Raw genomic sequence first — 25521 nt, forward strand, 5'->3', positions numbered from 1 at the left:
TCCTATTTTTACAATTAAAGTTGGCTGGTATGAGTGATGAGGGCTCTCATCTCTTAAACAAGTGGTCAGAGATTCGATTTCAGACTCTTACGAATGAAAAAGCCAAACTTAGGAGGGGTCAACCCATTAAATTGCCTTCAATACTCCAAATGAGATTGCCCCATTAGCAATGTCATGTGCATGTAGTGGTTATTTTATAACTTGACATTCAATGATGCTTCAAGAGACAGAATATTACAAATAGGCCCGTGCATCGCACGGACATTAAATCTAGTATATATATAAAAGAGGCTTTTTTCAGGCACTCTGAGAGAATAAATTTTTTAAAACACCATTATTATTTTAATTATTAAAATCCATCTTTTCATAACTACTAAATATAAAATATATATCTACGTTTAGAGATAGAATTCTACCATTAATTTTGCTATAAATACTCACAATACATACGATAAATTTTTGCTTGCTGATTATGTTTAACTAATCATTGGTTTGTTTTGAACAACAAAAAATTTACTCACGGGAGGATATCTACATCAATGGTTTGAGTCAAACTCTCGGTGGCAGGCCAAATACACCGGCAACCTCCGACGACATTAAGGGGCCAACAAAACGACGGCACAACCGGCGTGACGGCGAGCAAAGAAGGGAAAGACGACCTTTAAAAGCTACAAAGAAACCCAAATAAAGGCACAGAGAAAAAAACAAACGCGAATAACAAGTTAAAGAACCTCGAGCGACGTCGACGGCAACGGCTGGAAGAAGGACGAGACGTAACGGGGTGAAAGCCCGCCACGTGAAACCCTCACTACAGTCGACCAAGCACCGACGAACCACAACTGAACATGTGCCCTAAGAAAACCCTAAAACGAAAAAGGAACGACAAAGCACCGGTAACCACAACGACGGCGACGTGAGGTTTAAAGGCCAATGGGAGGCAGCATAAGATCGACGGCACCGGAGCAGACGGTGCACGACGAAATCCCGATGATTTCTCTCACGATCTCTCACAAAAACCCTTCTCCTCACAAGCCCTAACGCTGCTAACACACCACCAGCGATGACAAACAGCGACCAACAGGCTGGGATGGTGACCGGTGATGGTGGTAACCGACTGCAAAGCTACGGCAAACATGCTCTCAAAGACACCAGCGAGCTCTCCTCTCTAATCGCCTCCCCTCTCCTCTATCTCTATTATTATTATTATTATTATTATTATTATTATTATTATTATTATTATTATTATTATTATTATTATTATTATTATTATTATTATTATTATTATTATTATTATTATTATTATTATTATTATTATTTTTAACTGATAAAGATAAAGATAAGGAAAGTTTGGTTGTCATTGTTGTAATGCGTACGCCATGTCGCCATCCACAAGTCAATCAATGTAATGTAGACTCCATTTTTGGGGCGTCTAAATGAGGTTGTAAAAGTAGACAAATATGCAATTATTATTATTATTATTATTATTATTATTATTATTATTATTATTATTATTATTATTATTATTATTATTATTATTATTATTATTATTATTATTATTATTATTATTATTATTATTATTATTATTCCTTCTTTTGTTAATTTGTTTGATTGTCACACTTTGTTTTGTGTTTTTGCGTTGCTTTTCATGCCATTATTATTATTATTATTATTATTATTATTATTATTATTATTATTATTATTATTATTATTATTATTATTATTATTATTATTATTATTATTATTATTATTATTATTATTATTATTATTATTATTATTATTATTATTATTATTATTATTAGTTGGTTTACGTAAATCTAATATTTTTATAGATTGGTTATGATAATATCTATAATACGGAGTATATAATTATCTATGCGACTGTGCATAAACAATTCATGTGTTTTGAGTTTACAAAAACACAAACAATCTATATTTACGGTTTGACATATTTGAGGTATAGACATGCTAGGTTTTTCTTAATTATAATCCACTAACCAGATTAATGAACAATTAGAATTGGAGAGGAGTACTTATTTCCTTATCTTTATCTTTTACGGAGTAATTAATGCTTACTTTTTTTTAAGGGGTTGTTTGGTTGCCACTTATAAAACATAGGCATTGGAAAATCCCATGATTTTGAAAAATATGGGTTGTTTGGTTGCCACTTAGAAAACATAGGCATTGGAAAATCCCATGATTTTGAAAAATATGGGTTGTTTGGTTCCCATGAATTGTAGGTTCAACTCCTAAATATACTTTCTTTATCTTTTACGGTATAATTAATTCTTATTTTCTTTTCAGTAGTTAAAAATAATAATCTATTTACGATTTTCACAAATTCGCCTAAATGCATTTATCTATTTACATTTTCTACAATCTCACTTAAAAACAGAACATTTTAGATACCCGTGCAACGCACGAGCACAAAATCTAGTTAAATAATAGAATCCAACTATACTTTTGCATATAAATTAGGAAAATTTCACTAAACCTACCAACAAGCAATTTCTTGATTTCGGTGGAATTCTTTGGCTGTTAAATTTACATGGCTGCCCTTTATTAATGATATGTATTAATCCGTATCTGACTGTTGTGTTCCTTTTTTTTTTTCTTTGAGTATTTTGTACTACCTAAAATAAAGTTACCCTTTAACATGTTTGTTATGGTACTGTTTTTTATTTGTTGTCATTCATTAATTTCACTTTATACACCATGTCGATGTACTACCCTCAAAATTTAAACAAAATAATAAATCAAAGGCAAATATAATTATTCTTTGCAAAAAAAAAAATAAACTTAAAAAATGTTCGTAACAATAATAAAACACACCCTAGCATCTAATACTTCAATGAAAATATGGGGTTCAAGTCTTTGTCATTTGACGCAACTTTCTTCTTCTGCTTTTTTAATGTACCGACGGGATCGACATTGTTTTCCTTGTTTGTAGGACAATTATTTCCGTAATGACCAGGATTACGACATATAGAACAACGTCTTATCTATTTTGCGGTCTCTTTTCCACTTTTTAGTCGCTTGTTCTTTGGACGACCCTTAGTTTTTGATTTTGGGGGACATGAAATATTCTCACAGTCCACGGTATTCGTTCCCCCAAGGCTTTCAAAAACATCATCAGTCGAGCGACATTCTTCGAGATTAGTAATGTGATCATCCATCCTTTCATCTTCATTCGTATTTCCCATCTCCAAAATGTCGGCCATATGACATGTATTCTGATGATCTTCAAGTTGCCAGCGAATAGGCAAGTAAATCGAGGGAATGTTATGGCAGTCGGTTTGAATAAAAACTCGTAATATATGACGACAAAGTATTCCAAGGAACTCAAATTGTTTACAATTGCACATTGCGATCTTTCCATCCCAAAAAAATCTCCGACTTCGACCATTTTCACCTTGATAATACCTCACAACAAAGTTATGGGTGTCTGCATTAAATATTACATAATGACTTGCCTTTTGATATTCCTCCTTAAACTTTTGAAAAGAAAATGGAGTGAGCACTTGAGCAACTTGTCGTTCCAATGGTGTTGTAACCCTCAGTATATCCGCCCTAGAAATGGCTAACATGTTATCATGGGACTGTTTTTGCATGATTTCTTGAACAACAACATCAACCTGTTAAATATAGATAAATATTGTAGGGGTACAATACGTTATTAGTCAATCGAACTCAATCAAAATAATAATTAAGAAAATTAAATATCCAATAAGTATAAATAGTATTAGTTATGTACCTGTTTGGCGAGATCAGTCAATGTGTAGTTAGATGAAACAAATCTCTTAATGAAACCATTTATGTACTACGATCTACGGTGGTCGTCATTCCTCCAAAATAGTAACCTCGGAGATAAGCGGGCACCCAAGAATATTTTATTGCATATAATCCTTTTATGTGCTTGTTGTCTTGCAAATTGTATTTGGCGATTATAAGAGGCCGTTGGCTCTCGAATTCTTCAATATCCTCCAATTTATAAATTTTATAGAAATCTTTGGACCAGTTTTGATAATCATGACGGAGAATAGATGCAAACCACCCACTAAACTTGTATGTTATATGCCATATGCAAAAAGAATGTTTAGTAAATGGCAACTCTTGGGCTATTGCTTCCGTCATCCATGGATCTTGATCAGTTATTATTGTTTTTGGTGCCTTTTTCATTACAGCTAAAAATGTCTACGTACCAACAAAAAAGACTTTCATTAAAAACTGCATATGAGATAATCTATTAATCGTAAAAATAAGTAACGAAAACATTAAAGATTAGCCTAAAATCAAACGAAATGGATACACGTACAACAATAATTCATGAGCATTGACAATACTTGATTAAAGCAATCTAACACCACGTACAATATTGGTCTTGAGCAATGACAATGCTAAATGAATAGAAGTACTCAAGGATAACATTACTAGTTAATTTAAGCGTAGGAAATGACGATAATATAGAAAAAAACGTACCTTCATTAACCATGTAAAGGCTGATGTGGTCTCATTTAGAAGAAGAGCAAATCCAAATAATACCGTCTTTCCATGATTATTGACTCCAACAAATATTCCACTAGGCATGTCGTATATGTTAATCTTATAAGTTGTATCAAAAATAATAACGTCTCCGTATCTTTGATACCATTCAAAACATTGAGGAGGACACCAAAATACGTGCTCTAATTTTTTCTCATGATCAACTTTAAGAACATACTTGAAGTTGTTATTTTTGTCTTTGCAAGCTTTAAAGAAATCTAACAAGTTCATAACATCATTTCCGCAACTTTTTCTTGACTCGGCAAAAGAGATTACGGACATCTCTTTCAAGAAACGGAAGATCCCCATGATTTACATTTTTTTCTAGTTCAATCACACGAATAATTTGACGAACCGCGAGTCCTGCCTCTTTTAAAAGAAGTATACGTTTCTCATCCTCGAAAGTTATGTCACGATTGACGGGAAGAAAACGAGTGTATGATGGAGAAAGCAAATCATGGTTATGAACGATTATAAATGTCGTAACATGCCACTTTGTTCAGAAAAATATCGTTAGAACGACGCTATTTAATGCGCATATGAGCATTACACTTACATTTGGAAGACAATCTATTTCTTTGCTCCTTGTTTGGATCGATTTCTTTTAATGGTTGACATCCACCTCGATGACAAAAGAAGTCTCGTCTCACAATTTTACCATCCTTGTTTTGTGTACGATCTTTACGAATGCTAAAACCGTCATGTCGTGCATAATTTTGATATAGAACAAACGCTTCTTCTTCACTTAAAAACGATTGACCAACAAATGGCTCGAATGCAATGGCTTCTACAGACGAAGTTTGGATACTAATAAGCGTATTAATAATTGATGTATTTTCATGCTCCTCTGTTAACAATTTATTGAGATCAAACATTATTTTCTTTTTCTTAATCTAACATTAAAGTATTTATCTCTAGAAAAAATGGTTGGGGTGGAATAAGTTGGGGTTAGCAAATTAATATAGACTACTGTTAAAGATATATAGTAGCAGTAGAATATTATTCTAAAGGGCATTAGTGTACTTTTATTAGCATATAACCTAACTAAATGCATATACGGTTGTTTCCTCAATGAGATTTAGTGGGATGAGTTCCTATTTCCAAGGAAACAAATAGTTTCAGTCAATTGAAGCCTATTTCTAAGGAACTTTAACTGTAAGTATAAGGAATTATCTACTTTATCAATAGCCCCTAGGGCGCCCGTTAACATTTGCCTTTTATAAATAACCACCATGTATTTCTGTTTTTACAAATAAAAACCAGACTTTCACATATACTACCGAATCACCACCGTATATTTGAACCGATACTCATTTTTCATATTTTTCGATTCGTTAATAAAAAATTTACACGAAATACCCATTTTACCCCCATTTTCAATCATGTTTTCCCCAATTTGTCCAAATCGCTTTATACTTTAATCCCCAAATCCCCCAAATCAATTGATCATATTCAACGACTATGGTTACCCAATTAATACTGGAGTTAAAAAAGGAACTGAACTACGAATGTTGGTGAGTACAAGAGTTGAAGAGTATAGTTGCTAGCCAGCAAAGCAACAAGGTGTGTACCTAAATGATTAAATTAAAGTACTACGTATATTATTATTATCTGCTGTTTGTCAACGGTGGCGGAGCATACAGGTTTGATTTAGAAGACTTGCTGCGCGCATCGACCGAGGTGCTGGGCAAGGGGAGTGTTTGGATGAGTTACAAGGCGGTGTTGGAAGAAGGGACGACGGTGGTAGTAAGCGGCTTAAGGATATAAAAGGAGTTTGAGGTTCAAATGGAGTTGTTGGGAAAATGTAAGCATGAAAAAGTGGTTCCATTAAGAGCTTATTATTTCTCAAAGGATGAGAAATTTTTGGTTTCTATATTGAATTGGGGTAATCAATGATTGAATTGAATCAATTGATTTGGGGGATTTAGGGTTTGAAAGATTTAGGTGAATTAGGGGAAAAGGTGATTGAATTTGGGATACCTTACCTTTTTGGGTAAGGTTGGTGAATGTAAGTAAGTGGGGGTAGTATGGGTATCTCGCGTAAATCTTTCATTAACGAGTCGAAAAATATGAAAAACGAGTATCGATTCAAATATACGGTGGTAATTTAGTAGTATACGTGAAAGTATGGGGTTATTTGTAAAAACAGAAATACATGGTGGTTATTTATAAAAATACGCAAATACTAGGTGGTTATTTGTAATTTATCCTAAAAGTAAAGGAAAAATGAAAGTTAGAAGGGAAACTATTATTAAATGGGGTTGAGAGAAGGAAATGGAGAGGATCCTCATCCGGAAAATAGAACCATGTGTGTTACTTAGAGCTGATCATATGGCCCAGGCCCGCTAGCCTCACCCGGCCCAGCCCGATTTTTCCCCGGACTTGGGCCTCGATTTTAGACCCGAAAAGCCAACGGCTCGAAGCCCCTTAGCCCGATTCAACATAATAGGGTCGGGTTTGGGCCGCCATTATGGCCCGAATTTTGGCTCGGCCCGGCCCGAACATATGCAAAATTTACGAATATGTATAATTTAAGAATGTTAATAAGCATTTAGTAAAATAATTAACCAATCAATTGTTGTATTGTAAATAAGTCGTAGTCACTTGTTTACATGTATTAGTTTGATAAGGCTTAGTATTTTTCTTTACTAGTATTTATATGATAAAAAATGAGCTAATGATTTTGTATCACACTAGTGCCGATAAATTCTTTACCATTATCGACGTGCTAAGTCAATGTTTTTGAGCCTAAAGAACAACAAATATCAAATCAATTACAACACTACAACAACATACAGTGAGCACCGCACTAAAATATATTATTATACTACTAAAAATTGTGCATTTAGTTTGTATGAGTCACCTCTAGCAGTAGGTTCATAAAATGTACATTAAGTTACTACTTAATTAACAATACTCGAAAAAATCACATAATTCTATACGAAAATTTTGATAACAAATACACAAACTATTTAACTTCATAATGGGGATTCTAAACTTATTTCAAAAAGAAAAATACTTAGCCCGAAAGCCCGCTTTAACAACGGACGGGCCAGGTTTGGGTCGATGAAATAGGCCCGCACACTTGGGCTTAATTTAATGCTTGGGCCCGACCCAAACCCGACCCGACCCGGCCCATGATCACCTTGATATGGCTAAAGTTGTATCACCAAATCAAAATAAAACTATCTCAAAACTAACAAGAATAGCTAGTGGTAAGACAGGTATCGAATCCACAGGGAGGCGGTAATAGTCAGTCTGTAAATATTTATATCGTCTGAAGGTAACCGTTTTCTTGGGGGTTTGTTTTGTTTGTTATCTAACCAACTAATTGCGAGTAATTAAAAAGAGTTTAAAACAATGATATTAAAAGTCTAGGATTTTCGGTTCACTTGGTCAATTATATGAGGTCTCTTAATCAATTGCTAGATCTATCAAGTTATCTAAGGTCACAAGATCGGTTGATTCTATTTATGTCCTTTAGATCGATTCTAACATGCAATCGCTATAATTAGATACAAGTTATTTGATTATCGCAGCCTATATTAATTCTAACCCTGTCGGTGAAAGCATTAATTCGTTACACTAATTAACAACTCAGGCCTAAGTTAATTAACTAGAAGAAGAACAACAATCAAACGATAACTTATACGATTTTTCTAGCAATTAATCAATTTTTCCCTTTCTAATTAACCTAGATCCCCTTCATCCTAGATGGGGGATTTAGCTACTCATAACTAAAGCAACAACAACAATAATCATAATTGAAGACATGATTGAAAACATGAAATAAGAACGATAACTGAATAACATAAACTTGAATGAATAATTATTGAAGAAAGATTAATACCGTAGCAACAAGGAAAGATTAAAGCTAGAGAATATTCAGTCGTTCTAAGCAAAATAAAGCGTAACCTAATAATAACGTACGAGTTTCTAATTTATAATACAAAATAACTGTTTTACGAAAATCCGGAAATAAATCTGCCAGAGAGGTTCCTCGATCGAGCCTGGGTGGACACGATCGAGGACGATTACTCGATCGAGCCCCAGGGGACTCGATCGAGGAACCAGCTTCACAGACTGATTTCTACGTTTCTTCACTTATAGCCTTCATGCTACCTCGTTCCTCGTGCCATGCTCTGTGTACTCCACTATGCCATCTCCGCTATGTGTGGGATTTGTCTGTATGCATCCCTTTAAATTTAAGGACTATAACGAATTATAATGATGAAACTAGTCATAAAATTAAATTGCATAAACAAAATTGTAAAGGATTAAGAAATAACCTTCGGTCCTAGCAAATACGGCCTAAGAACAATATCAAAGTAGATATTCGCCTATCAGTTGCACCCAAGACGATATGAGATATGCCCTTTGATTTTGCTAGAATCGATCCAAAAATCACTGATTAATTTTTAGGTTTTTTTTGTGTTCTTCCGATGAGAGGAGGCAAGAATTGGGAAAAGAATATTAGGTTAGAAAAATTCCCCCTTCTCCTCTTCTTATAACCGAAAAAGAGAAGTCCATAGGGAGATTTCTCATCTCCTAATTTCGGTCCATATACCGAGATAATAAGGAGTTTTAATTCCTTATTTTCGGTTTCCAAAAATGTATAAAATGTGTTAAATATATATTGTCATCTAGTGAGGATCGAACCCATGACCTCTTGGTTTGAGTACCCTCACTATTACCACTATGACACATTCATCTTGTTGATATTAAATATAACCGATTACATTTAATTACGAATTAACATATTAATTCGTCCAAGCTAACATTACATACATTTAATTAAATATAACTTATTATATTCAATTTACGAATTGATTAATTGTCTCAACTAATATTATTTAATCTTCATTAAATAATTGTCTCATCAACACATTGACTAACTGTTTAGTCATATAAGGCATCAATGTGATTACATTTCCATAACCACATCTCTCAAACACATCTTTTAGGTGTGACCTTTAGGGACCAGTTGATCACCGCCATCTGTATAATAATAACGTCAAACTTTCTAGCAAGCCAACCGTTATTAGGTAATCGTTAATCAACTGATTAAAATACGAAGTATACCCTTGTGAACCTGTAAAAGATTTACAAATGTTATCACACTAATTTGTGGAGGACACAAGCTCCAACAAACTCCCACTTGTCCTCACAATTGTATGTGCGATAACCGATTCTCATATCCTAAAATTTCTCCCACTCAATGTAAAACAATTTGCAAATCCATATTCACAAAGGTCGTATTTTACAAGCGATCATCATCAAGAGTGGTTTCCCCGACTAGAGAGTAACTTAACTGATAAACGAATCATCATTCGAGCATGGCCATGCATTTCAGTTACAACTCCTCGAGTGGCCCTGAGAAATAACTATACCTGATAAGGGTTGGATATTTTCCTCAACTCGAATCCTGCAGATGTAAGCACAGTATGAAATGACCCAGAAAAAAATCTACTTAGCCTCCGATTCAGACCGTGAGAAAGAAACCAAAGTCACCCAAAAACTGCCTTAATCTCAAGAGACAGTCAATAGTAAAAAAATCGACTCTAGGAACACAATGGATGTCCTATCCACGACCTGGCACCAAATGTTTTTAAACATTTAGGACTCCATTACGTTGTCACAAAAATTTGTCCTACGAGGTATCGTTATAATCTCGCATTTGTGATCGATCAGTCAACAGTTTGACTTATGGCTCGTTGAACCCACCATCAATCGACTGCACAATATAATAGCCGGAGTTATCAGCTCACATGGGCGATTACAGACGAAACAAATATAATGTAATTCAGTTCACTTTGTGGCGTTCAATGTTGTCAGTACAATCCACATGAAAAACAAAATATTATAATAAAACGATGAAGTTATAAATAGTATATGAAAAAGATAATGTATCAAATCCATAATCAAGTACTACAACTCAGGAACAAGTTTAATTCCCATGGAAATAACGTGCCCTACATGCTTATCATAATTCAACGGTTTAGTGAGAGGATCCGCGATGTTATCATCCGTCGCAATCTTGTCTATCACTATCTCCTCTTGCTCCACGTAATCACGGATCAGGTGAGCTTTCCGATGTACATGTCTAGATTTGTTGCTAGACTTTGGCTCCTTAGCCTGGAAGATGGCACCTCTATTGTCACAATAGATGGTGATCGGGTCATTCGAAATAGGAACTATCGTAAGTCCTTGTAAGAATTGACGCATCCATATCGCTTCCTTAGCTGCTTCCGAAGCGGCATAGTACTCGGATTCAGTAGTAGAATCTGCTACAACACTCTGTTTGGAACTCTTCCAGCTGACCGCAGCACCATTAAGAGTGAAGACGAACCCGAACTGAGATTTTGAGTCATCTCGATCCATTTGGAAGCTAGCATCTGCGTAACCGATTGCGAATAGCTTAGTATCGCCTCCATAAGTCAATACCCAATCCTTAGTCCTCCGTAAGTACTTGAGGATGTTTTTGATAGCTATCCAGTGTGTTTCACCTGGAGTCTTTTGGTACCGACTCGTCATACTCAATGCATATGCCACGTTTGGACGTGTGCATATCATGGCATACATGATCGATCCTATTGCAGATGCATAAGGAACACGACTCATGCGCTCAATCCCTTCAGGCGTCGTGGGTGATCGAGACTTACTCAATCGCATCCCGATCGTCATTGGAAGGTTCCCCTTCTTGGAGTTGGTCATGCTGAACTTCTCAAAAATCTTATCCAAATAAGACTCCTGACTAAGTGATAACGTCCGTCGTGATCTATCTGGGTAGATACGGATTCCCAAAATGCGCTGTGCCTCACCCAGATCTTTCATCTGGAAATGGTTCTTCAACCATTCTTTAACCGAAGATAGGAGAGGAATGTCATTCCCAATCAGGAGTATGTCATCGACATACAATATCAAGAATACAATCTTGCTCCCACTCGACTTGATATATAAGCATGGTTCTTCGACCGATCGAGTGAAACCATATTCTTTTATCACCTGGTCGAAACGATGATTCCAACTCCGAGAAGCTTGCTTAAGTCCATAAATGGAACACTTAAGCTTGCATACTTTCTTAGGATGTTCAGGATCTATGAAACCTTCGGGTTGCACCATGTACAACTCTTCCTCCAAATAACCGTTTAAGAAGACGGTTTTCACATCCATTTGCCAAATTTCATAATCATGAAAAGCGGCAATCGCTAAGATTATCCGAATGGAACGTAGCATGACTACAGGTACAAAAATCTCATCATAATGCAATCCGTGCACTTGAGTGAAACCTTTTGCCACTAGTCGTGCCTTATAGGTATCTGGTTGCGCGTCTACAGAACGCTTTATTTTGTAAAGCCATTTGCACTGTAGAGGTTTTACCTTATTAGGTAAATCAACTAGATCCCATACGTCATTCTCATATATGAAGTCCATCTCGGATTGCATGGCTTCGAGCCATAGCTTTGAGTCAGAACAGGCCATAGCACCTTTATAGGTAGCGGGTTCATTACTCTCTAGGAGTAAAACGTCATTCTCCTCGACCATACCAATGTATCTGTCCGGAGGATGAGAGACTCTACCCGACCTCCTAGGTTCCTCGGGAATATTAACCGTGTCATCAGTTGGAGGAACAACTTCCTCCATCCGTTCCTCGGTTGTTGGTTCTGGAATCTCCGACAGCTCGAAGGTTCTATTACTCGTCTTGTTCTCGAGAAATTCTTTCTCTAAGAACGTCGCACTAGCCGCAACAAAAACTCGATGTTCGGTAGGCGAATAGAAGTAATGACCAAATGTTCCTTTTGGATAACCTATAAAATATGTCTTGACCGATCGCGGGCCGAGCTTATCCTCGTGTCTCCACTTGACATAAGCCTCGCAGCCCCAAACCCGAATAAAGGACAAGTTAGGGACCGTTCCCTTCCACATTTCATATGGAGTCTTGTCGTGACTTTAGTCGGACTTCGGTTAAGTATAAGAGCAGCTAACAAAAGAGCAAAACCCCATAATGAATCAGGCACTACCGTGTGACTCATCATGGATCGAACCATATCAAGTAAGGTTCGATTTCTCCGTTCGGACACACCATTTAATTAAGGTGTTCCAGGTGGAGTTAACTGTAGAACGATTCCACAGTCTTTAAGGTGTTGATCAAACTCATTTGAAAGATATTCGCCACCCCGATATGAACGGAGTGCTTTAACCTTTCTACCCAGTTGGTTCTCAACCCTGTTCTGGTATTCCTTGAATTTCTCAAAGGACTCACTTTTATGCTTCATTAAGTAGACATATCCGTATCTACTCAAATCGTCCGTGAAAGTGATAAAATATCTATAGCCATCTCTAGCGGTAATTGACATAGGTCCACAAACATCAGTATGTATGAGTCCTAATAGGTCACTAGCGTGCATTCCAACACCTTTGAAGGAAATTCGAGTCATTTTGCCAATGAGACATGATTCACACGTGCCATATGTAGAAAAATCGAATGCGGGAATAGTCCCATTATCGACGAGTTTCTTTACGCGTTTCTCATTTATGTGTCCCATTCGACAATGCCATAGATAGGTTTGATCTTTATCACCAACCTTTAATTTCTTATTATTCATGTGTAATACTTCCGTGGTTTGATCTAAGATGTAAATTCCATTCATGGAAACTGCTTTGCCATAAATCATTTCACTGAAAGAGAAAATACAGCTATTATCCTTTATTGAAAATGCAAAACCCTCTTTAGCAAGTACGGAAACAGAAATAATGTTCTTAGACAAACTGGGTACATAGTAACAGTTATTTAAAAATAACTCAAAACAACTAAGGAGTTGGATTACATATGTTCCCTTCGAGACAATGAGAACTCGTGCTCCATTCCGCTCGCAGTCCACATCACCTTTTTCGAGAGGTATGATGTTCTTTAGGCCCCGCAAATGATTACACAGATGAGAACCACAACCAGTATCAAGTACCCAAGTTCCGAAACTTGCATGGTTAATCTCAATCATATGAATATAAGATGACATACCAACAGGAACGACGCGGCCTGCTTTAATGTCCTCACGGTACACGGGACAGTTCCTCCTCCAATGTCCAGTCTTGTGACAATGGTGGCACTCAATGTCACCGCCCTTGCTCTTTGCCTTGCCCTGTGAGCCACTAGTCTCACCGGGCCCACTCTTACCGTTTCCTGGCTTTTTAAACTTTGGCTTACTTACAGCTAGGTCGCCATGAGCCTTGCCCTTACCTTTACCCTTGTTTAAAATCATGAGAACATCCTGCTTCATGCTCCCACTCAATTTCATATCCTTCTCGGTTTGTACGAGAAGGGAGTGTAGCTCATGAGGACTCTTTTTCAAGTCATTCATGTAGTAGTTCGCCCTGAAAAGGGCAAAACCATCGTAAAGAGAATGAAGCATTCGGTCAATGACAATGCTCTCACTGATTTTACAATTGAGTGCCTCCAACTTCTCGACATTCTCAATCATGTGAAGAATGTGTGGGCTAACCGGTTGGCCCTTCTGGAGTTTCGCATCAAAGAAGCGACAGGTATGCTCATATGTAACGATTCTCGGTGCTTTTGAGAACTCGTTAGTGAGCGTGGTGAAAATCTTGTTCGCACCTTGGGCAATGAAGCGTCTCTGCAAATTGGTTTCCATTGCAAATATGAGTACGTTCTTTATCGCACCCGCTTCCATAACGAAGTCACTATAAGCGAGTGACTCGTTGACTCCTGTATTGGGGCCTAGGTTTACCGGTATTGGCTCAGTTAAGTACCTGAGCTTACCGTCAGTAATGGCAGTATTCCGTAGTGCTGCCTCCCAGTCCGCAAAGTTGGATCCGTCGTTTTTCAGACGTGTGAACTGATTCATTTGGTCCATGAATATTTTCAGCCAGGACTCGCGTCCAAGTGTGGCACTAGGCATTTGGATTGCGTTATTTCCAGACATTTTGTTGTAACAGTATTATCAAAATAAACGTGTTCTACACTGCGAGAAGAAGAATAAAAATAATAAGCATGTGCATCGTTTATATTTTTAAGTCTAATGAACTACTGTCATAACACGAAGACTCAAAACATTTTGTTGATATTAAATATAACCGATTACATTTAATTACGAATTAACATATTAATTCGTCCAAGCTAACATTACATACATTTAATTAAATATAACTTATTATATTCAATTTACGAATTGACAGTTAATTCGTCTCAACTAATATTATTTGATCTTCATTAAATAATTGTCTCATCAACACATTGACTAACTGTTTAGTCATATAAGGCATCAATGTGATTACATTTCCATAACCACATCTCTCAAACACATCCTTTAGGTGTGACCTTTAAGGACCAGTTGATCACCGCCATCTGTATGATAATAACGTCAAACTTTCTAGCAAGCCAACCGTTATTAGGTAATTGTTAATCAACTTATTAAAATACGAAGTATACCCTTGTGAACTTGTAAGAGATTTACAAATGTTATCACACTAATTTGTGGAGGACACAAGCTCCAACACTATGCTCATCTTAGCTTGATTATCCTCGTAATGCGTCATTTCTGCATTAAAACATAAAATAACGGCAGTATCGACAATTCACTGAAATAAGGCATATAAACGATATAAAGGGACGAAAACGGTATATAAAATGGTATAAAAGGAGTTATAAAAGTATATATAAAAGTGATACATCAAACTCCCCCAAACCAAACCTTTGCTTGTCCTCAAGCAAAGCAATCAAACCAAACAAAGGACAAACAAACAAATGGTGAATGAATAACTCAGAGCAAATGTCTAGGCACATACAAATCCCAGCTATCCACATCTATAACAAAGTAATGACCAAAAATTGTGACAATAAAACAAATTCAAAGGCACGGGTAACAGATTAACGCAGCTCTACTCAAGATGTGACATGATACCGGGACTCAGCCAAATGCTTTTCAACCTTGCAAGACAATTCTTGTTGGATTCTCGCGGTTTCACTCATGCACTCATAAGGGTTGAGATATATGTAAGATAGAAAGAATAAAGACACTCACTCAACTTATGAAACATGCATGCAATCTAATGTGATAGAAGATTCTTCAACTAGTGCGCATTCATAATACAGACCAAGTACATGTATCAAGGACATAATGGTGGTGAAGTGGAATGGGTATATAAGTGGCTTGTGCAAAAGCACGTATGGGTATGTGAGGCTCAGACGGTAGTCGCAGCGCTAAACCAATAGCCAAATCTAATAGTATATAAAACAATCATCCAACTGGAGGAATCCTCTCAACTTTGACAACATATGAGAGAATGAAAAGACTCTCCAAATGTGCATTAGATTCCAGTAATTACCACTCACGACCTCCTAACAAAACTTGATGAAGCAAGATTTTTTTCTTTTTCCTTTCTTTTTTGAATTTTCGATTTTTTTTCATGCTTTTTTTTTCTTTTTTTTTTCTTTCGTTCTTCTTCTTCTTTTTTTTTTTTTCATTGCTTCATAATAATTTTCTTTTTCAACATAGGAGGTCACACAATTGCTACAAAAAGATAGCTACTACCCACATGACATAAAAGTCCCAGCCCAACAAAAGCAGCTATAACAACAAAGACTCAGGCAACTGCGACTGTCCCGAAAAAGGTAGGCAAATTCTGGAATGTAGCTAAGAAATAGGATATAAAATGGCTACATGGTTCAAACGGGCTAACAAAAACTGGGTAATGTATGGCATATTTGAACAATAAGAACCGCTTTTCCTCATGTACTCGATCATATAAACGCACAAAAGCTAAGAAACTAATGTCACACTTATGCAGTTTGATATTACATATTCCACAAGGAGACCACACTCTTCAGCCTAAATAACAATGAGACCGGTTTATTAATGTTCCCGGCCTAGGAAGCTCTAAAGACCTCAGAAATTTAAGTGGTTTACCAACAAAATAAAGTCAAATTTACTCGGCATAAGGCATATTGTGACGGTCAAGACTTGAGTAAAGAGCTTTGTTCATCATAGCTAACTGGTCAAAACAATGTACATGGACAACTCAATGGGATTCAAATGCAAAGACAAAGCAAATTATCATCATTGTTAAACAATTCACCAAGACTCGACTTAAAATAAATAAAAACATGTTTTGTATTTTATAAATTTTTCAATTTTTTTTTGGATTTTTTTTTACACACAACAGAAATAAATACCCTCCCCCAAACCTAAATGTCACAGTGTCCTCATTGTGACGCCTACAGCATAACAATCACACAGAAATCCAATAACCTATGGGACACTACTAACAAAGGAAAGAGGGAAAATAAGAAATACAATAAAAACAAAAACAAGAAAGATAGTACCAGCTGTAATGCAAAAACCTCCCCGGCAACGCCAAATTTGATATGGCTAAAGTCGTATCACCAAATCAAAATAAAACTATCTCAAGACTAACAAGAATAGCTAGTGGCAAGACAGGTATCGAATCCATAGGGAGACGGTAATAGTCAGTCTGTAAATATTTATATCGTCTGAAGGTAACCGTTTTCTTGGGGGTTTGTTTTGTTTGTTATCTAACCAACTAATTGCAAGTAATTAAAAAGGGTTTAAAACAATGATATTAAAAGTCTAGGATTTCTGGTTCACTGGGTCAAATATATGGGGTCTCTTAATCAATTGCTAGATCTATCAAGTTATCTAAGGTCACAAGATCGGTTGATTCTATTTATGTCCTTTAGATCGATTCTAATATGCAATCGCTATAATTAGATACAAGCTATTTGATTATCACAGTCTATATCAATTCTAACCCTGTCGGTGAAAGCATTAATTCGCTACACTAATTAACAACTCAGGTCTAAGTTAATTAACTAGAAGAAGAACAATAATCAAACGATAACTTATACTCCCTCCTATTCAGTCTAATGTTCCCCTTTCTCTAATATATGTGAGGAATATTATAATGAAAGGAGAACATTAGGCTGAATAGGAGGGAGTACGATTTTTCTAGCAATTAATCAATTTTCCCTTTTCTAATTAACCTAGATCCCCTTCATCCTAGATGGGGGATTTAGCTACTCATAACTAAAGCAACAAGAACAATAATCATAATTGAAGACATGATTGAAAACATTAAATAAGAACAATAATTGAATAACATAAACTTGAATGAATAATTATTAAAGAAAGATTAATACCGTAGCAACAAGGAAAGATTAAAGGTAGAGAGTATTCAGCCGTTCTAAGCAAAATAAAGCGTAACCTAGTAATAACGTACGAGTTTCTAATTTATAATACAAAATAACTGTTTTAGGAAAATCCGGAAATAAATCTGCCAGAGAGGTTCCTCGATCGAGCCTGGGTGGACTCGATCGAGGACGATTACTCGATCGAGCCCCAAGGGACTCGATCGAGGAATCAGCTTCACAGACTGATTTCTACGTTTCTTCACATCTAGCCTTCATGCTACCTCGTTCCTCGTGCCATGCTCCGTGTACTCCACTATGCCATCTCCGCTATGCTCATCTTAGCTTGATTATCCTCGTAATGCGTCATTTCTGCATTTAAACATAAAATAGCGGCAGTATTGACAATTCACTGAAATAAGGCATATAAACGATATAAAGGCACGAAAACGGTATATAAAATGGTATAAAAGGAGTTATAAAAGTATATACAAAAGTGATACATCACCCCTCTAGTGTTACTGTGTTTGTTAGGCTAAGATTTTAATTATTTTTTTGTAAAGTATACGGCTTTAAGAGTCGGGTCCGGGTCCAATAAATCAGACTCGGACCCGGACCCGAAATACTTATCTAAGACTCATACCCAACCCATACACGCACGGGTCTCAAAAATTCAGATCCAGACCCGACTCAAAGGGTCTGAGCCGGGTCCCCGTCCCGCTGCCATCCCTAGTCATGAGTGTATAAGTGGTGGGTTTGGGTTTGGGTTTGTTTGAAAGATGTCTATTTACATAATGGTAGAAAGGCTTCTGAATAAGGGTTATTATGGACCAAGTATATAGGTTACTAAATAATTTTGTTATTGTTCTTAATCTTGCTCGACCGAGTACAAGTGCCTACTCGACCGAGTAGACCTTACTCGATCTAGTTGCGGAGTTATTATGTCGAAAACATTGGAATTACCAGCGAAAACTCGATCGAGTAGCTCCAACTCGATCGAGTAGAGGCCACTCGATCAAGTACCCTACTTACTCGATCGAGTAAGTGCTACAGTAACCGAAATTAGACGGGATTCTTATAACTTTCTCAATTCCTTTCTTCTCTTATTTCCTCATAACTTTAAACCCTAACTTCTATCATCTCTCTTTTCCTCTCAAAACTTTGGTGAATTGGTGCTAGATTTGCTTATTTCTTCTTGCTTAATTTGTTCTTTTCACTTGGTAATCAATCAAGGTAAGAATATTCATCTCTTTCTTTGTTTTTAATCAATTAGAACTAAATAAAGTGTTGGATTTTTCTGAAAATTCGATTTGTATCCATGTATTTTTGTTTATAATTGTTGTAATATGGTATAATTGCTCTAGATTGTTGACTATTGATGCTAGAAGTAGAAAAATCGAATCAATATGGGGGTATGTGTGGACCGAAATTTCTAGGGTTTGGGTTGCAAATTGAATTTTTATTTGTCTTTTAGTATGGAAGAGGGAAAATTGAGTAATGTATGTTGTGGGTATCATGTTTATTAGTGATTTTGATTAGTTTTGCCTAAAATTTTGTCTTAAAACTCCGTCTTAAAAGTGCCCCAAATTGAAATTCGCCCCAATTCTTTATGATGGTTACCTATTTGTGAAGCTATTTTGAAAAGATTAATGCCTTAATTTGGTAATTGACTTATTAATTACCGTTACAATCTTCGTATTTTGAAAGCTATAAAAACCGTCTGATATGAATGATGGTAGTAGCCTGTTTAAAACTTTTGATTGATTTGGTGAAAGTGTGTTTACATGGTTATTCCTTTCTCCATATGTATGCATGAAAAATTTATTTTTCTTCAAGTAAGTGTTCGTTTGTGTGCCTAAAGTATGTATTGAAATAGATGGCGAGACCTGCAATTGGTACCCGTCAGAGTAAGAGGGGGAGGGCTTCTGAGCCTGAGATTGGTGAGGGGAGTCAGGGACCCACTGTCCCACCCGTGCCTCAGTACCCTACCATTGTCTTTGCGGATTTCAAGCAAAGAGATGCTTTTGTCGAGTTACAGAAACGTCACATGAAACCAACCCGATGTATCGACACCACCATCTTAGAGGACCTAGGGGTGGAGACGGATGTGAGGCATATATTTGAGACTTTGGGTTTGACTGGTTTGTATCGCCTTAGGAAGCATTCCTACTCCTTCTTGACCTTAGAGTTCATGAGCGCTTTCACCTACGATGCGGCAGCTAAGACCGTATAGTTTCGTCTCATGAACACTAGTTTCCTCTTGACCATGGACATGTTTGCTACCCACCTTGGCCTTGCCCGACCGGAGAAGGGAGCCCTTAGGGATATCCCAACTGAGTGTGGAGCCAGTAGTTACATGCCTTGCTTTACCGGTAAGAACGCCTCCACCTCTAGCAACATGTTGATAAACGATGTTCAACATGTCACCTTGAAGATCTTTCTTCGTGCCTTGACTTGTTTGCTCTATGACCGGAAGGATGTGAGTAAGTTGAACTCACATGAGGTGTTGTTGCTAGTGGCCTATCTTAACCCCACCCGAGCCCCGAAAGTTTCTTACAGTGCCCCGGCCATAGTCTGTGCTAGTCTAGCTTTGATGGCCACCTCTGGGACCCGTTACTTGAGCTGTGGTGCCATTGTCACAAGGTTGGCAGAGAGGTTGGCCACATTTGAGGCCTCCTCGGCCCTTACACCCATGGCTCCGTCTGTACCTACCTTGGACCGAGACTACTTCCTCGACCAGAAATGGTTGAGAACTTTGGAGGATGGTGGGTTGGCCTGGAGAGTATGGGGGATGAGCTGGATGAGCATACCTGACCCCGAGCACCTTCCTGTAATTGAGCCCTTAACGGCGGCAGTAGTGGCATCGGATTTCGATGACGATGAGGAGGTCCCTACTCGGCAGTACTACCTCATTGATGCAGATATTTTGGAGGTGATGCTAGAGCCGACAAAGAGGGATCAGGCTAGACTTGAGGATCGACAACCGAGAGTGGGGAGGGGCTCGAGACAGGTGAGGGAGAGAGTCGCTGAGACTCAGCCACAGCAGCCCGTGCCTACACAACATCAGTTTCCCAGCTACCCTTTGTTCTTCAGTTCTGAGATGAGGGTGAGTGAGCTCACGGTGAGGGTATCTGCCACCTTGATGCTCCAGAACCTACACGAGATGGATTATGTGCAGGGCATCGGAACCACCTCGACCCAGCCAGTGTGGTGGAGAGGTGTTGGTGATGACAGTGGGGTCTTTCACTCTTTTGGGGTGGATCAGACTACTTGGGGAGAGCCTCCGAGTTACCCTTACAGTTGTTTGGCACCTTGGCGCGTGGGAGCAGACTCAGGGGTTGGAGCCACCATATGCGGGAGACAGGAGGAGCTGGCACGTCCGGAGGAGGAGGAGGATATGAGGAGATGGAGCAGCCGGCCTGTACATACCTCATTTCTGAACCTCCCGCCAACCACCCAGTGATGATTGGGCCGCATGTTTGATACGCGGAACGATTTTATGACAGTTCGTAAGTTCATCGACAAGTGATAGCTCAAACACTCGAGTCAACCTCTTGGTCGTCATCTACGCACAGATACGGTCGTTTTGACAGTAATTAGAGTTCATTTGGAGTCCGGGTCAAAAACCGCTTCATTTTCTAATAAACCGTTTAAAATGCCGAGTCGGAATGTTCCAGAAAGTTCTAAAATTCTTTGGATATTTATTCCTAATTTAATATAATATCTCTAAGGAATTATCTTCCGTATATTGTGTTTCACGGAATAAGGAAGTGTATAACTACTGAAATTCCATAAAAAATGCGGAAATCTTTCTTGCTGAGGAGGAAACCTCCGGGGAAATGACGCAGCAGGTGTTGCGCCTCTTCCAAGAGTCGCAGTGGCTGTTGCGCCTCTTCCCCAGCCCTCTTTTCATGCTTTCCAGAATATTTCCTTGATTTGTTTCCGTATCCTTGCCATACCTAAACTCATTCGTGTGTTTAGTATAAATAGAGACCTTCGACCTCCATATTTGGTACGCGAGTGTCCGCCCTTCTCTTCTCTCTTTGCATTCTAAACCACGCTATTGCTTTCGATGCCTACGTGCTTGATCAATCAACCACGTAAGCTCAAATCATTCCGAGTCCCAGTCACGTTGCATAGACCGACCAATTTGACCAACTCCACCTTAATCAATCTAATCAATCTTTTAAATCCTTTAACAAGGGCACTTTCATATTCGCATATTCGAGTCGAGCAATCACTAAACGATAACTTAGTCAATCTCGTTTTGTCAAACATGTAAGTCTAAGGGTGTAAAATCCTATTTTATTTACTGTACTTTTATTTTGTATCACGAATGTAAGGTTTGTATCAAAAGCACGTTCAAAACCGTCTTTAAAAACCATCTTTTAAAACCGTCTTGACCAAACAACGGAGATCTGACATCGAGAAGAAACGCAACAGCAGCTGCGCCTCTTCGAAGAGTCGCAGTACATGCTGCGCCTCTTCTTGAGGCTGTCGCTGCTCCTGCTCTTCTTCTTCTTCTTCTTCTTCCTCGATCTTCTGCAACTTTCCTATTTTTCTTATTTCTTTTATTTCTTTTGTTCTTTTCAATACGTAATCACATCTTAATTAACTCTTTTAAATTATAACACGTAATTCGACATAAATCCCTTATAATTCAATATTTGTGGGTTTTCGTCATCTTATTCAAACCCGGATTTTAGAGGTTCGATTCATTCATATCGATTCTCTGGAGTTCGCCTTTTGTACATAGTTTATCAGATTTTAATTCATTCGATTTATTTCGTTTTCGAGTTCAAGTTTGTTCCTTTATTAAATCCGACACGAGTTCGTATGACTATATAAATCGTTGTAAATTCTTATCTTTAATTCGTTTTATGACGGTTCCGTATGCATGTAATCTGTTAAATTACTTCCACTTGAGTCTAATGTCAATAATCGGTCTTAAATTCACCAAGGAATATTAACAATCCGTGGTTTTGACTTCACAGACAGAGCCCAACTAGAGAACAGACGCAGGGATTGTTGCGGCTCTTCCAGAGGACGCAACAGATGCTGCGCCTGTTCTGGGTTGGTTCCCGTACCTGAATTCTTTCTCGCTTTGACGTAGTTCCTAATTACCTAATCTGCCATATTTTCTTACTTTTTATTCTAATTTTACTTTTCTTTTATTTTCTTCTTCAAAATCCCGTTTTGAGCGTGCTTTTGACGTAGATCAAGTATCCTTTGTAATTATTGTAATTTATTTATCGTAATTATTTATTATGTATGATTTATTTACTTGGTTTTCACATGTAATTGAATCTAACTTTCCACTTCGACCCACATTGAGTGCTAAATTACATGTTAACCGACATAGTTTAAATCAAATGCTAGGATTAATCTGTGTTTGTTGCATTGCATGCATTACATCGACGACATATCAACTATGAACGATTTCCCTAATCATTAGTAGAGGACGCTATCGAGGCGGGCAGGATTAGGTGTTCCATTAAATAGCTTCCTAATACGTTCCCTCACCCCTTACTCCAGATCTGTGTGAACATCCGTGTTCATTGGCATCCACGAGAGTCATTCTCGACATAGAATGCTAAGGGTAACGAGTTCTTAGTGTTCATGTCACTACTTTGTGTCTTGGCATGGCACGAGGTATTCGAATGGTTCCAATTTCCCATAAAAATTGGTGGCGACTCCACAAATGCAGGCTCATTTAAGCCCTTTCGCGCGCGCCGCAGGTGACCCATGTCCACAATTTGGCGACTCCCCTGGGGATGATAAACTTACGTGTTACCCAAGGTGAAACTTGAACGAGGTTAGGGAATAGTTTATACGAGACAGTTGTCGGTTTTCATTACTCGACCTTCTTAGGTCGTTTTATTCGGCCTTCCTAGGCTTAACCCAACCCATTCGACCAATCGTCGCGTCTGGATGGTCCAAATTATTATCTGGGTCTAAGGATAGATAGCGATTGACGTCAACCATGCCGTGGTACATACTCATCTTTGTATCAAGGGCTTTCACTACTCGATGAAATGGACTAGGAACCGACCTTACTCATGTTTGGCACGGACCTCTCCACAGACCAGGGTTTGATTGCTTGGTATGGCAACCCACCTTTAAAGCCAAAACCCTTTAAATGCACTCAGCATACCATTATAATGCCCGTATGAATGTTTGTATCATATATGTGATCACCGTTTTGTAAACAAAACCATGATGAAATTTTGTAAAATAAAATCCCTTTTAAAATGTAAGAACCACATATTCGTTTGGGCCCAACGAATAGCCCACTCACGGCAAGATTCTGCAGTATGTGCCAATGCATTCTGAGGGACAATGTCTAGTTTCGGGATTTTCTGCCTAAAGCCCACTTGCCTCATCAATCTCTCCGGAAAAGTATGGACCATGAATTCCAAGCCGGGAACGCGAATGGACCGCGTCGGATCCAAGGAGGATACTCCAGTCACTGACCTGAGATGCCACCATGGCACTATCCACCTGATCAAGGGCCCAACTTCGCTCTTCAATTTATTTCCCCAATAATCTTATACTCGAGTGAAGTCCACCATATACAACCTCGTTCTCATCGCAATCGATCGGGAATGGTATCCAGCCACATCAACCGAAGGCTCGATCAACCGCAGCCTCTCCATTAGCCAAATCTGCAAAAAAAGGAGACGGGAATCAATCCCATATTCGGCCAAAAAAAAAAAAAAACGAACGGAAAACGGCCGAATAAGACAAAAGATGGGTTCTTACCTGTAAAATGATAGGACTCCCAAGATAGGGAAGCTCATGGTTCGCCTTCCTATTATCCAAACCAAGGATGATCTCCCCTAGAATCAAGCATGCTGGACTCCTGCGCAGCTTCATTTGCTCAACTATGCTTAGAAATCGAGGGTCACCCCTCATCTCTTGGTCCACATGCCCTCGTAGAATATAACAATGAAGAAGGCAGAATCCATAAGCTCGGCGCCTCGCCTCATAGGAGATATTAGGGTCCTCCCTATTTATAAATCAATCGATAAAGTCAAACATACGGACTCCTTTTGGGGTCACGAGACGGTCCACCTCAGCCTTGGTCAATCCAAGCAAGTCCCTAAATTTGTTTTTTGTATCCTTGAGAGCTAGGGGGTATGACCGGAACACCTTATGCATCCCATCCTCCAACTACAGCAATCTCTTCAGGAAAAGGGCAAATGTCGCCTCTCGGGAAGGCAAATACATGGAAATTTGGGTCCCAATATTCAAGACATGCATCCAAAAGGACCTCACAACCTTCACTAGCTTCAAACTTATGATTGATCCCAAATTGAAAGCACCCATGTCGCGTTTCTCCATATTTATGAATTCATTCGTCCACTCCTTCATGCGATTTTCAAAGGCATCCATGTTTTGGAAATTTTGAGAAATTTATAATGAGGTTTTATGTAATAGACGAAGACGAGAAAGAGAGAATTGTGAGAATAGAAGCCCAACCAAGGTCTCTATTTATACTATCCGCTGTTCCCTAATTTCAGCTGAGGACGGATCAGCTGGGGAAATGACGCAGCAGATGCTGCGCCTCTTCGAAGGATCGCAGCTCCTGCTGCGCCTCTTCCCCAGGTCCCCTTCCTCGTTCGGCGACCGTGGATCTTTCCTAATTCCGTTTTAGTTAAAATTTCCTATTATGAGGAATTTAATTCGATAATTCCGTGTAATTGCCTAATTTGCGTTTCCTAATCGATACGGGTTCGCTTTTCGAGGCAAAATTAACATTTTCGCCATATATGCACACTTACTCATTTTTATTTTCATTTTTCTTTTCGGGGAATCAT

At 38.1% G+C, this 25521-nt stretch overlaps 1 pseudogene; it reads right to left on the reverse strand.

The window, feature by feature from the left end:
• Positions 1–2837: 2837 nt before the first annotated feature.
• Positions 2838–5414, reverse strand: LOC141655404 (protein FAR1-RELATED SEQUENCE 11-like; annotated as a pseudogene).
• Positions 5415–25521: the final 20107 nt, after the last annotated feature.

This window comes from Silene latifolia, chromosome 5, assembly GCF_048544455.1.
Source record: "Silene latifolia isolate original U9 population chromosome 5, ASM4854445v1, whole genome shotgun sequence".
In the NCBI taxonomy this organism is placed as follows: domain Eukaryota; kingdom Viridiplantae; phylum Streptophyta; class Magnoliopsida; order Caryophyllales; family Caryophyllaceae; genus Silene; species Silene latifolia.